We start from the raw sequence: 11,124 nt of genomic DNA, 5'->3' as shown, positions 1-11,124 counted from the left end.
CGAATATGAACAACAAGAGATATTGAGTAAATGTCATGGCGGTGCTTATGGAGGACATCACGCCGGAGATAGAACCGCGCAAAAGGTTCTACAATCAGGTTTTTATTGGCCAACTCTCTTCAAAGATGCAAGGAAGTTTATTTTATCTTGTGATGAATGTCAAAGGGTTGGTAATATCTCCGGACGCAATGAAATGCCTATGAATTATACTCTTGTTATTGAACCGTTTGATTGTTGGGGATTTGACTTCATGGGACCTTTTCCCTCTTCAAAAGGTAACACTCATATACTTGTTGCTGTTGATTATGTTACTAAATGGGTGGAAGCCATACCTACAAAAAGTTCTGATGGTGAGACCTCTTTAAAAATGCTTTTAGATATTATTTTTCCTAGATTTGGAGTACCTAGATATATTATGACTGATGGAGGTTCTCATTTTATTCATGGAGGTTTTAGAAAAACTCTTGCTAAGTATGGTATTAATCATAGAATTGCTTCCGCTTATCACCCTCAAAGTAGTGGTCAAGTAGAACTATCAAATAGAGAAATTAAAATCTATCTTGCAGAAAACCGTTAATAAATCTAGAAAGAATTGGGCTAGTAAATTGAAAGACGCACTATGGGCTTATAGAACTGCTTATAAAAACCCCATGGGAATGTCACCTTATAAAATGGTTTATGGAAAAGCTTGTCATTTACCTTTAGAACTAGAACACAAAGCTTATCGAGTCGTTAGAGAATTAAATAAAGATCCTAAACTTGCCGGTGATAAGAGGTTCCTACAATTAAGTTCTCTAGATGAATGGAGAAGTGAGGATTATGAAAATGCTAAACTCTTTAAAGAAAAAGTTAAAAAATGGCATGATAGAAGGATCATCAAAAGAGAGTTTAATATTGGGGATAAAGTCCTATTGTATCGGTCTCGTCTCGGATTCTTTGCGGGAAATTACTCTCGAAATGGGAAGGACCATATGTTGTTGAGGAGGTGTATCGTTCGGGAGCAATTAAAATTAGCTCTCTCCAAGGCAATGCTACGCAAGTGGTGAATGGACAAAGACTCAAGCATTATATCTCGGGTGATTCTTATAATGTTGATGTTGATATTATTCGAGTGGAAACACCGGAGGCTTTCATCAAGGGACAAATTGACAGTACGCTGAACTCGACTTCGAATAGGTAACGATGATCGGTAATGAAAAGTTCGCGATTTACTTTCCGAACATTATTTTTGTTGTTTTTGGAAAATATGAAAAATTACGAGTTCGAAACGGAGTGGAAAGGACGCACGAGGGCGTGGCACCACAGGCCGGCGCGGCTCGGCTCGGGCCCGCGCCGCCCGTGGTCCGGCCGCCTCGTTGCCCCTTTCCGACTCGGTTCGATCCGGTACTTTCCGTTTGTTCTGAAAATTTTTATTATAAAATCCCCCGGACCCCCGGAGGTCCGTATATCGTTTTCTCGACGTGTTTTGTTTCGAGCCATTTCTCGCCGGATCTGTTTTCAGCTTAGAGGCACCATGGTCTCCAAGAACAAAGGCAAGGGGCTTCCGGATGAAGATAATCAAGATCGTGAGTGGAAAGAAGAGGACAAGAGCGTCAAGGAAGAAGCAAAGGAGGATGAAGAGGAAGTCGAAGAAGTTCCGCAAGAGCACCCACGCACCACCATCGCAAGCGTCGAAGTGGTTACAAACTCGCTCAACGCCAAGAAGAGCGCACGGATTAGGACCGGAGGAGGACTTCCCCGCCATTACCTAGCTCCAAGGACATCTTCTTCAGGCATTCACCATCCTTTCCACAATCTAATCTACAATAATCAAATTGAAAGGACTCCCAAGGCAGCACCGCCTAGCAATTGGGATATAGATCGTTCTAACAATGCAGAAAGACGGAGCCCGAAGCTGAAGGTTGGGGAAATAACTCCAAGAGTTGGGACTCGTCGTCGGACAGACTTCTTAACCGCGTCGAGCACAATTCGGAGATGATTCGCAACCTCATATACAGGATTGATGAGCTTCAGGAGCTTATTAAGAAGCTTGTCGAGAATTCATCACCACCATCACCAAAGGAGTAATTCATCATCGGTATTGGCATCCCCTTGGTTTGTTCCAAGCTTGGGGAGTGCCGCGGTATCACATTATCATTACCTTTTACTTTTTACTATCAAGTAGTGTCATATCATGAGTAGGGAAGTTATCGTATGAGATGGGTTGCGAGTGTGGAGTATCTCTCCTTTAGTTTGTCTATGTATCCCTTGGTGTGAGTTATCGTTATGGAATATTAATGAGAAGTCTTATCATTTACATATTGCACACCTTATTTTAGTTTGCAATTTCTACTATATGATTGATCTTGATTTTAGTATTGGTGCCACTTTGGGAGCATTGAGTAAATCTATTTGGTTTTGGCAAACTTAGCAATGGTCAATAGTAACAACACTTTGAGTTTAAGAAGCATAGAGGAAGTACATGTAGAAGATATTATTATCTTTCTTATCAGTTCTTAGCTTAGTATTCTAAAGTTAAAACTGTTTGTGCTTACAAGTAAGATGCATGATTGTCTCTATCACATGTATATTTGTTTGTTTCCCTCAACTCTTATGCTTGCTAATTAACCTTGCTAGCCAAAGACCTGTACTGAGAGGGAATACTTCTCGAGCATCCAAACCTGAACCTAAACCTATGCCATTTGTGTCCACCATACCTACCTACTGCATGGTATTGTCTGCCATTCCAAGTAAATACTTCATGTGCTACCTTTAAACAATTCAAAACTTATTACTTCTTATTTGTGTCAATGTTTTATAGCTCATGAGGAAGTATGTGGTGTTTTAACTTTCAGTCTTGTTAGGCAGCCTCCACTAAAGGACTAGTGGCTTCATCCACTTATCCTATAATTTTGCAATAAGAGCTGGCAACGGGGTTCCCAGCCCCAATTAATCAACTTTCATTAATAATTCTCTTCACATGTTTTGCCCTGATTCATCGGTAAGCAACTTAATTTTGCAATAGACACTCCTCCATGGTATGAGATTGTTGGAAGGCACCCGAGGATTCGGTTAGCCATGGCTTGTGTAAGCAAAGGTTGGGGGAGTGTCATCCTTAAAATAAACTAAAGTACATGTGTAAACAAAAGAGAAGAGGGATGATCTACCTTGCTGGTAGAGATAACGTCCTTCATGGGAGCCGCTCTTTGGAGGTTTGTTTGGCAAGGGGGTTAGAGTACCCGCTACCAGTCGTTGACAACAACAAACACCTCTCAAAACTTTACTTTTATTCTCTTTATATGATTTCAAAACTGAAAAAGCTCTAGCACATGATTTAATCTCTGCTTCCCTCTGCGAAGGGCCTGTCTTTTACTTTATGTTGAGTCAGTAAACCTATTTCCCTCCATCTCAAGCAAGCATTTGAGTTGTTGTGATCAAACCATTATATTGTGATTTGCTTCATCATGTCTTTACTCTTTCTTGTTTAGTACAAGTTTTACTTGAACGAATATAGCTTTGAAAGTCATCAATGATTAATATGATTGAGTATGCAAGTTTACCATAAGCTTTAATATGAGAGCACTTGCTCAATAGATGAATATAATTTGTTAAATGTTCTCTGACCAAGAACAAAAGTTTGCCATCACCAATTATGATTCCTTATGCACCTTTATTTGTGATTACCTTATACTTGTTTCAAGTTGAGTTATATGAGGAAGTTGTTTACTATAATGTCTTGTGTGAATGAATATGATGCTTCTTGTCCGTATTTTATTTATCGACTCTTCACTACATAAACATGTGGACCTGTTTACAGAGTTCAGTTTCGCTTGGGGACAAGCGAAGTCTAAGCTTGGGGGAGTTGATACGTCCAAATTGCATCACTATTTTATATCATAATTTGCTGTTATTCATTGATATATTTCATATTGGAACACAATACTTATGTTATTTCATCTATTTTGCATGTTTCATGATTATTTGGAGATCAAGCACCGGAGCCAGGATTCTGCTGGAAAAAGCACCGTCGAATGCAATATTTCGGAAGATCAACTCGTGGAAGGGAGTTTTACCAAAAATCCTATTTTTCCGGATGACGAAGGAAGCCGGAAGGAGGGGCCGGGAGGACCCAGGGTAGGCCCACACCCTAGGGCGGCGCGGCCCATGCCCTGGCCGCGCCGCCATGTGGTCTGGGGGGCCCACGACCCCTTTCGCCTCCTTTTCTTCGCGAAATCCTTCGTCCCGAAGACCTAAGCCAGAGAGGAATCCTCACGAAGGGTTACAGCCGCCTCTGCGGGGCGGAGAACACCAGAGAGAAAAAGCTCTCCGGCGGGCAGGAATCCGCCGGGGAAATTCCCTCCCGGAGGGGGAAATCGACGCCATCGTCACCGCCATCGAGCTGGACATCATCTCCATCACCATCATCATCATCTCCACCATCATCACCGCCATCTCCTCCGCAGCACCTCGTCACCGCCGTAGCAATTTGGGTTTGATCTTGATTGTTTGATAGGGGAAACTCTCCCGGTATCTATTCATACTTGTTGTTGATGCTATTGAGTGAAACCATTGAACCAAGTTCATGTTCAGATTGTTAGTCATCATCATATCACCTCTGATCATGTTCCATATGATGTCTCGTGAGTAGTTCGTTTAGTTCTTGAGGACATGGGTGAAGTCTAATTGTTAGTAGTGAACTATGGTTGAGTAATATTCAATGTTATGATATTTAAGTTGTGGTGTTATTCTTCTAGTGGTGTCGTGTGAACGTCGACTACACGACACTTCACCATTTATGGGCCTAGGGGAATGCATCTTGTACTCGTTTGCCAATTGCGGGGTTGCCGGAGTGACAGAAACCTAAACCCCCGTTGGTATATCGATGCAGGAGGGATCGCAGGATCTCAGAGTTTAAGGCTGTGGTTAGATTTATCTTAATTAATTTCTTGTAGTTGTGGATGCTTGCAAGGGGTATAATCACAAGTATGTATTAGTCCTAGGAAGGGCGGTACATTAGCACAGGTTCACCCACACAACACTTACCAAAACAATGAAGATTAACCAGCTGTATGTAGCGAAAGCACTAGACTAAAATCCCGTGTGTCCTCGAGAACGTTTGGTCATTATAAGTAAACAAACCGGCTTGTCCTTTGTGCTAAAAAGGATTGGGCCACTCGCTGCAATTATTTCTCTCGCATTTTACTTACTCGTACTTAATTCATCCGTTACATCAAAACCCCCGAATACTTGTCTGTGAGCATTTACAGTGAAACCTTCATCAAAACTGCTCGTCAACACCTTCTGCTCCTCGTTGGGATCGACATTCTTACTTATCGAAGATACTACGATACACCCCCTATACTTGTGGGTCATCAATTAGCCAGAACGGCGACAGCAGAAGATTATTGTTTATCTGGAGAGCCTTTGAACAAATACAAGTTTTTGCCCAAATGCTCGGGGGCTACTTTGAAAAAAAAATGAAAAAGTTGAGAAAGTCAAAATAGAAATGGCGAGAGTCTATGATCAAATACAAGTATTTGCTCATAGCCTCGGGGGCTACTCCCATCGGGAGCGCTGTTCGCGCACCCGATAGATTTGAAAAATTATGCGACAGGAGAAAAATATAGCAACATAAGGCGTGGAGCCTACACTCAAGCACAAGTTCTTGACTGTAGCCTCGGGGGCTATTCCCGTCGGGAACGCTGTTCGCGTGCCCGATAAGATTATAAAAAGAGAGGAAAAGAGATAAGAAGAGGAAGTGAGTATATTTCGAGTTATACAAATAACTCTACATATACTCCCATCGGGAGAGCAATATAAGTCATCCGTTGACTCAATAAAATGTGCTATTCCAACAGCCGAATAAGCATTCGACAATATATCCTCAGAGCGCCAAAGTTGCGAATAAATCTCTGAATGCCGCAAAATTTGCGAAGGTAAGACCCCAGATCCGTTCTGTGCGGCGTGGCGCCGTCTCTGACGTTGGTTTGCTACTTTTTTCCGTATCAACAGATACGAAGAAAAATCCTAACGGACGCGTTAGGTACCCGATAAAATATGACTGGGACTCGACAGAATGGTAAGACCTTAAGCGGCACATGTCGAAGTTTACACCAGTATCCCGAGATCATGTCCAGGGACGTGATCTTGAAGTAGGTTTTTGCGGATTGCCACTAGAGCAGTTAACTAGTACCTGATCCGTCAGATGAACTAGCCCCAACTACCATTATCCCTGTACAATATAGAAATTCGTATGCAAATATATGTGCGAAAATTCAGAGTTGTCGAATAAATATAAAAGTGGAGATTTTCCCTGACTCTGCGATTCAAGCAAAATCTCGGGGGCTACTGACATAGGCATCCCCAATGGGCCTGTCGAAGATGGTACCCAGGGTTTACTGAAGGCCCACAACCCGAAGGATAAAAAGATTCGGAAGCCCAAGATACTATTAAGGAAAGCTAGAGTTGTAATAGGAGTCATTGTTTGTAATCTTGCGGGATGGGTTAGAAACCCTCCCGGACTCTGTAAACTTGTGTATCATGAATCCCTCGGCTCCGCCTCCTATATAAGGGGAGTCGAGGGACAAAGAAAGGGATCGAATCATTGTCTCACAAACCCTAGTTTTACATCGTCGAGTACTTTTCGGCTGAAACTTTCGAGATCTACTTGCCCTCTACATCCAACGAAACCCTAGTCTACTACTTGTAGGCATTGACAAGTTAATACCTTGTCAGCAGATGGATGTCAAAACGGCGTTCCTCAATGGAGACATTGAGGAAGAGTTGTATATGGTACAACCCAAAGGTTTTGTCGATCCTAAAAATGCTAACAAAGTATGCAAACTTCAGCGTTCAATTTATGGACTGAAGCAAGCATCGAGAAGTTGGAACCGACGCTTTGATAAGGTGATCAAAGACTTCAGGTTTATACAGTGTCATGGAGAGGCCTGTATTTACAAGAAAGTGAGTGGGAGCTCTGTAGCATTCCTGATATTATATGTAGATGACATATTATTGAGGGAATGATATAGAACTATTAAGCAGTGTAAAAGGTTATTTGAATAATAGTTTTTCAATGAAAGACCTTGGTGAAGCATCGTATATATTAGGCATCAAGATTTATAGAGATAGATCAAGACGTCTAATAGGGCTATCACAAAGTACATACCTGGACAAGATTCTAAAGAAGTTTAGAATGGACGAAAGTAAGAAAGGATTCTTACCTATGTTACCAAGCAAGGTCTTGAGTAAGACTCAAGGTCCGGCTACGGCAGAAGAAAGAGAAAGGATGAGTCAGATCCCCTATGCCTCGGCAGTAGGCTCTATCATGTATGCCATGCTATGTACTAGACCGGATATAGCACATGCTGTTAGTTTAACTAGCAAATATCAAAGTGATCCAGGAATGGAACACTGGACAGCGGTCAAGAATATCCTGAAGTACTTGAAAAGAACTAAGGATATGTTTCTTTGTTATGGAGGTGACCAAGAGCTCGTTGTAACCAGTTACACCGATGCAAGTTGGAACACTGATCCTGATGACTCTAAGTCACAGTCTGGGTACGTGTTTACATTGAATGGTGTTGCAGTAAGCTGGGCAAGCTCGAAGCAGTGCACGGTGGCGAAGTCTTCAATAGAATCGGAGTACATAGCGGCTTCAGAGGCTTCATCAGAAGCGGTATGGATGAAGAGGTTCATTGTAGAGCTCGGTGTGGTTCCTAGTGCATTGGACCCACTAGTCATCTACTGTGACAACATGGGTGCCATCACCAATGCACAAGAACCAAGGTCACACAAGAGGCTGAAGCATATCAAGCTGCGTTATCATTCGATTCGCGAGTACATCGAAGATGGAGAAGTAAAGATTTGCAAAGTACACACTGATCTGAATGTAGCAGATCCGTTGACTAAAGCTCTCCCTAGAGCAAAGCATGACCAACACCAGAATGCCATTGGTGTTAGGTACCTTACAATGTAATCTAGATTATTGACTCTAGTGCAAGTGGGAGACTGTTGGAGATATGCCCAAGAGGCAATAATAAAAGTGGTTATTATATATCTTTGTGTTTATGATAAATGTTTATATACCATGCTATAATTGTATTAACCGAAACATTGATACATGTGTGATATGTAAACAACAATGAGTCCCTAGTAAGCCTCTTAACTAGCTTGTTGATTAATAGATGATTAGTTTCATAATCATGAACATTGGATGTTATTAATAACAAGGTTATATCATTATATGAATGATGTAATTGACACACCCAATTAAGCGTAGCATAAGATCACGTCATTAAGTTATTTGCTATAAGCTTTCGATACATAGTTACCTAGTCCTTTCGACCATGAGATCATGTAAATCACTTATATCGGAAAGGTACTTTGATTACATCAAACGTCACTCGCGTAAATGGGTGGTTATAAAGGTGGGATTAAGTATCCGGAAAGTATGAGTTGAGGCATATGGATCAACGAGTGGGATTTGTCCATCCCGATGATGGATAGATATACTCCGGGCCCTCTCGGTGGAATGTCGTCTAATGTCTTGCAAGCATATGAATAAGTTCATAAGAGACCACATACCACGGTACGAGTAAAGAGTACTTGTCAGGAGACGAGATTGAACAAGGTATAGAGTGATACCGATGATCAAACCTCGGACAAGTAAAATATCGCGTGACAAAGGGAATTGGTATCGTATGTGAATGGTTCATTCGATCACTAAGTCATCATTGAATGTGTGGGAGCCATTATGGATCTCCAGATCCCGCTATTGGTTATTGGTCGGAGAGAGTTCTCACCCATGTCCACATAGTTCACGAACCGTAGGGTGACACACTTAAGGTTTGATGTTGTAATAGTAGAACTTGAATATGGAATGGAGTTCGAAGTTTTGTTCGGAGTCTCGGATGGGATCCCGGACATCACGAGGAGTTCTGGAATGGTCCGGAGAATAAGATTCATATATAGGAAGTCATATTCCAAGTTTGGAAATGATCCGGTGCATTTATGGAAGGTTCTAGAAAAGTCCGGAAGAAATCACTTTGGAAGGCGGAGTCCCGGAGGGACTCCACCTCCCATGGCCGGCCAACCCTAGAGGGGGGAGTCCAAGGTGGAATCCACCAAGGGGGCCGGCCACCCCCCCCCACATGGAAGGGTGGGAATCCCACTTGAGGTGGGAGTCCCACCTTAGGTAGGTTTCCCTACAACATGGAAGGTTTTGGTTGGGGTCTTATTCGAAGACTTGTAGTCCAACACTTGGGGGTTCAACCTATATAATGAGGGGCCAAGGGGAGGGGGCCGACCACCACAACACCACCACCTTGGTTGCACCCCAAGGAGGCCAGCCACCCCCTCTCCCAAACCCTAGCCGCCCCACTCCTCCACCTCTCCCGCAACGTAGCGAAGCTCCGCCGGAGTTCTCCATCGCCACCGCCACCACGCGGTCGTGCTGCCGGATTCAAGGAGGAGCTACTACTTCCGCTGCCCGCTGGAACGGGGAGAAGGACGTCGTCTTCATCAACACCGAACGTGTGACCGAGTACGGAGGTGCTGCCCGATTGTGGCACCGTCAAGATCTTCTACACGCTTTTGAAAGCGGCAAGTGATCGTCTACCGCAGCAACAAGAGCCTCATCTTGTAGGCTTTGGAAATCTTCAAGGGCGAGTCTTGATCATCTCCTCGTTGCTCCCGTCTTCTAGATTGCATCTTGGCTTGGATTGCGTTCTCGCGGTAGGAATTTTTTTGTTTTCTATGCAACGAATCCCTACAAATCCTAACCATAATGGCCCTACTTATATGCAAAATATATGGGCACTAATGTGGTAGGATACGGGATCAAATATGTATAACAGCCCCCCTCAGTCGAAACAGAAAGATTCTCGGACGCTGAGAGTGGACCAAAAGTCCAAGAATAGTGACGATGGCATGCCTTTGGTGAAGATGTATGCAAACTGTCGAGAGGACGGCACATAAAGAAATCGAATGTGCCCAAGCGCGACACAGTCTCAAACGAAGTGAAGGTCGATCTCGATGTGCTTGGTGCGCTGGTGCTGAACAGGGTTTGTGGACATGTATACGGCACTGACATTGTCACAAAAGAGAACGGTCTCTTTGGGTAGAGGTCGGTGAAGCTCCTGAAGGAGTTGGTGAAGCCAACTTGCTTCAGCGACAGCGTTGGCGACTGCTCGGTACTCGGCCTCGGCGCTGGAGCGAGAGACGGTGTGTTTTCTCTTGGAGGACCATGAGACCAAGTTGTCGCCGAGGAAGACATAGTAGCCGGATGTAGAACGGCGAGTGTCGGGACAACCAGCCCAGTCGACGTCCGTGTAGGAAACGAGGCGTTCCGTGGCGGAGGGCGTGAGCTGAAGTCCATGATGCAGGGTGCCCTTGACGTAGCGAAGAACTCGCTTGACGAGGGTCAAGTGCTGGTCGCGAGGATCATGTATGTGAAGGCAGATCTTCTGCACGGCATAGGTGATGTCCGAACGAGTGAAGGTCAGGTACTGAAGCGCACCGGCCAAACTGCGGTACTCGGACGGGTCAGTGACGGGGGAGCCGGCGGCAGCGGCCAGCTTCGACGAGGTGTACACGGGATTCGATGCAGAGTGACACGAGCTCATGCCGGCACGCTCAAGAATCTCGAGAGCGTACTGGGTCTGCGAGAGGAACATCCTATTGGAGTCACGGCGAACTACGAGACCAAGGAAGTGGTGCAGCTCACCCAAGTCGGACATGGCGAACTTGGCGCTGAGGACGGTGATGGCCCGCTCAAGTAGAGTCGACGTAGAGGCGGTGAGGATGATGTCGTCGACGTAGAGGAGTAGATATGTCATCCCCATGGAGGCATGCAGGATGAAGAGGGAGGCGTCTGACTTGGAGCAGGTGAAGTCGAGGGTGGTGATGTAGCTCGCGAAGCGGTGGTACCACACCCGAGGTGCTTGTTTCAAACCGTAGAGTGCATGGTTGAGACGACACACATGATCAGGGCGTGTGGAGTCGATGAAGCCGGTGGGTTGGTGACAGTAAACCAACTTGGAGAGTTTCCCATGGAGGAAGGCGTTCTTGACGTCGAGCTGGCGTATCCTCCAGTTGAGGGAGAGGGCGGCGGAGAGGATGACGTGGATGGTGGCCGGTTTGACA

This window comes from Lolium rigidum, chromosome 2, assembly GCF_022539505.1.
Source record: "Lolium rigidum isolate FL_2022 chromosome 2, APGP_CSIRO_Lrig_0.1, whole genome shotgun sequence".
Lineage (NCBI taxonomy): Eukaryota > Viridiplantae > Streptophyta > Magnoliopsida > Poales > Poaceae > Lolium > Lolium rigidum.
This window is presented reverse-complemented; position numbering follows the sequence as displayed.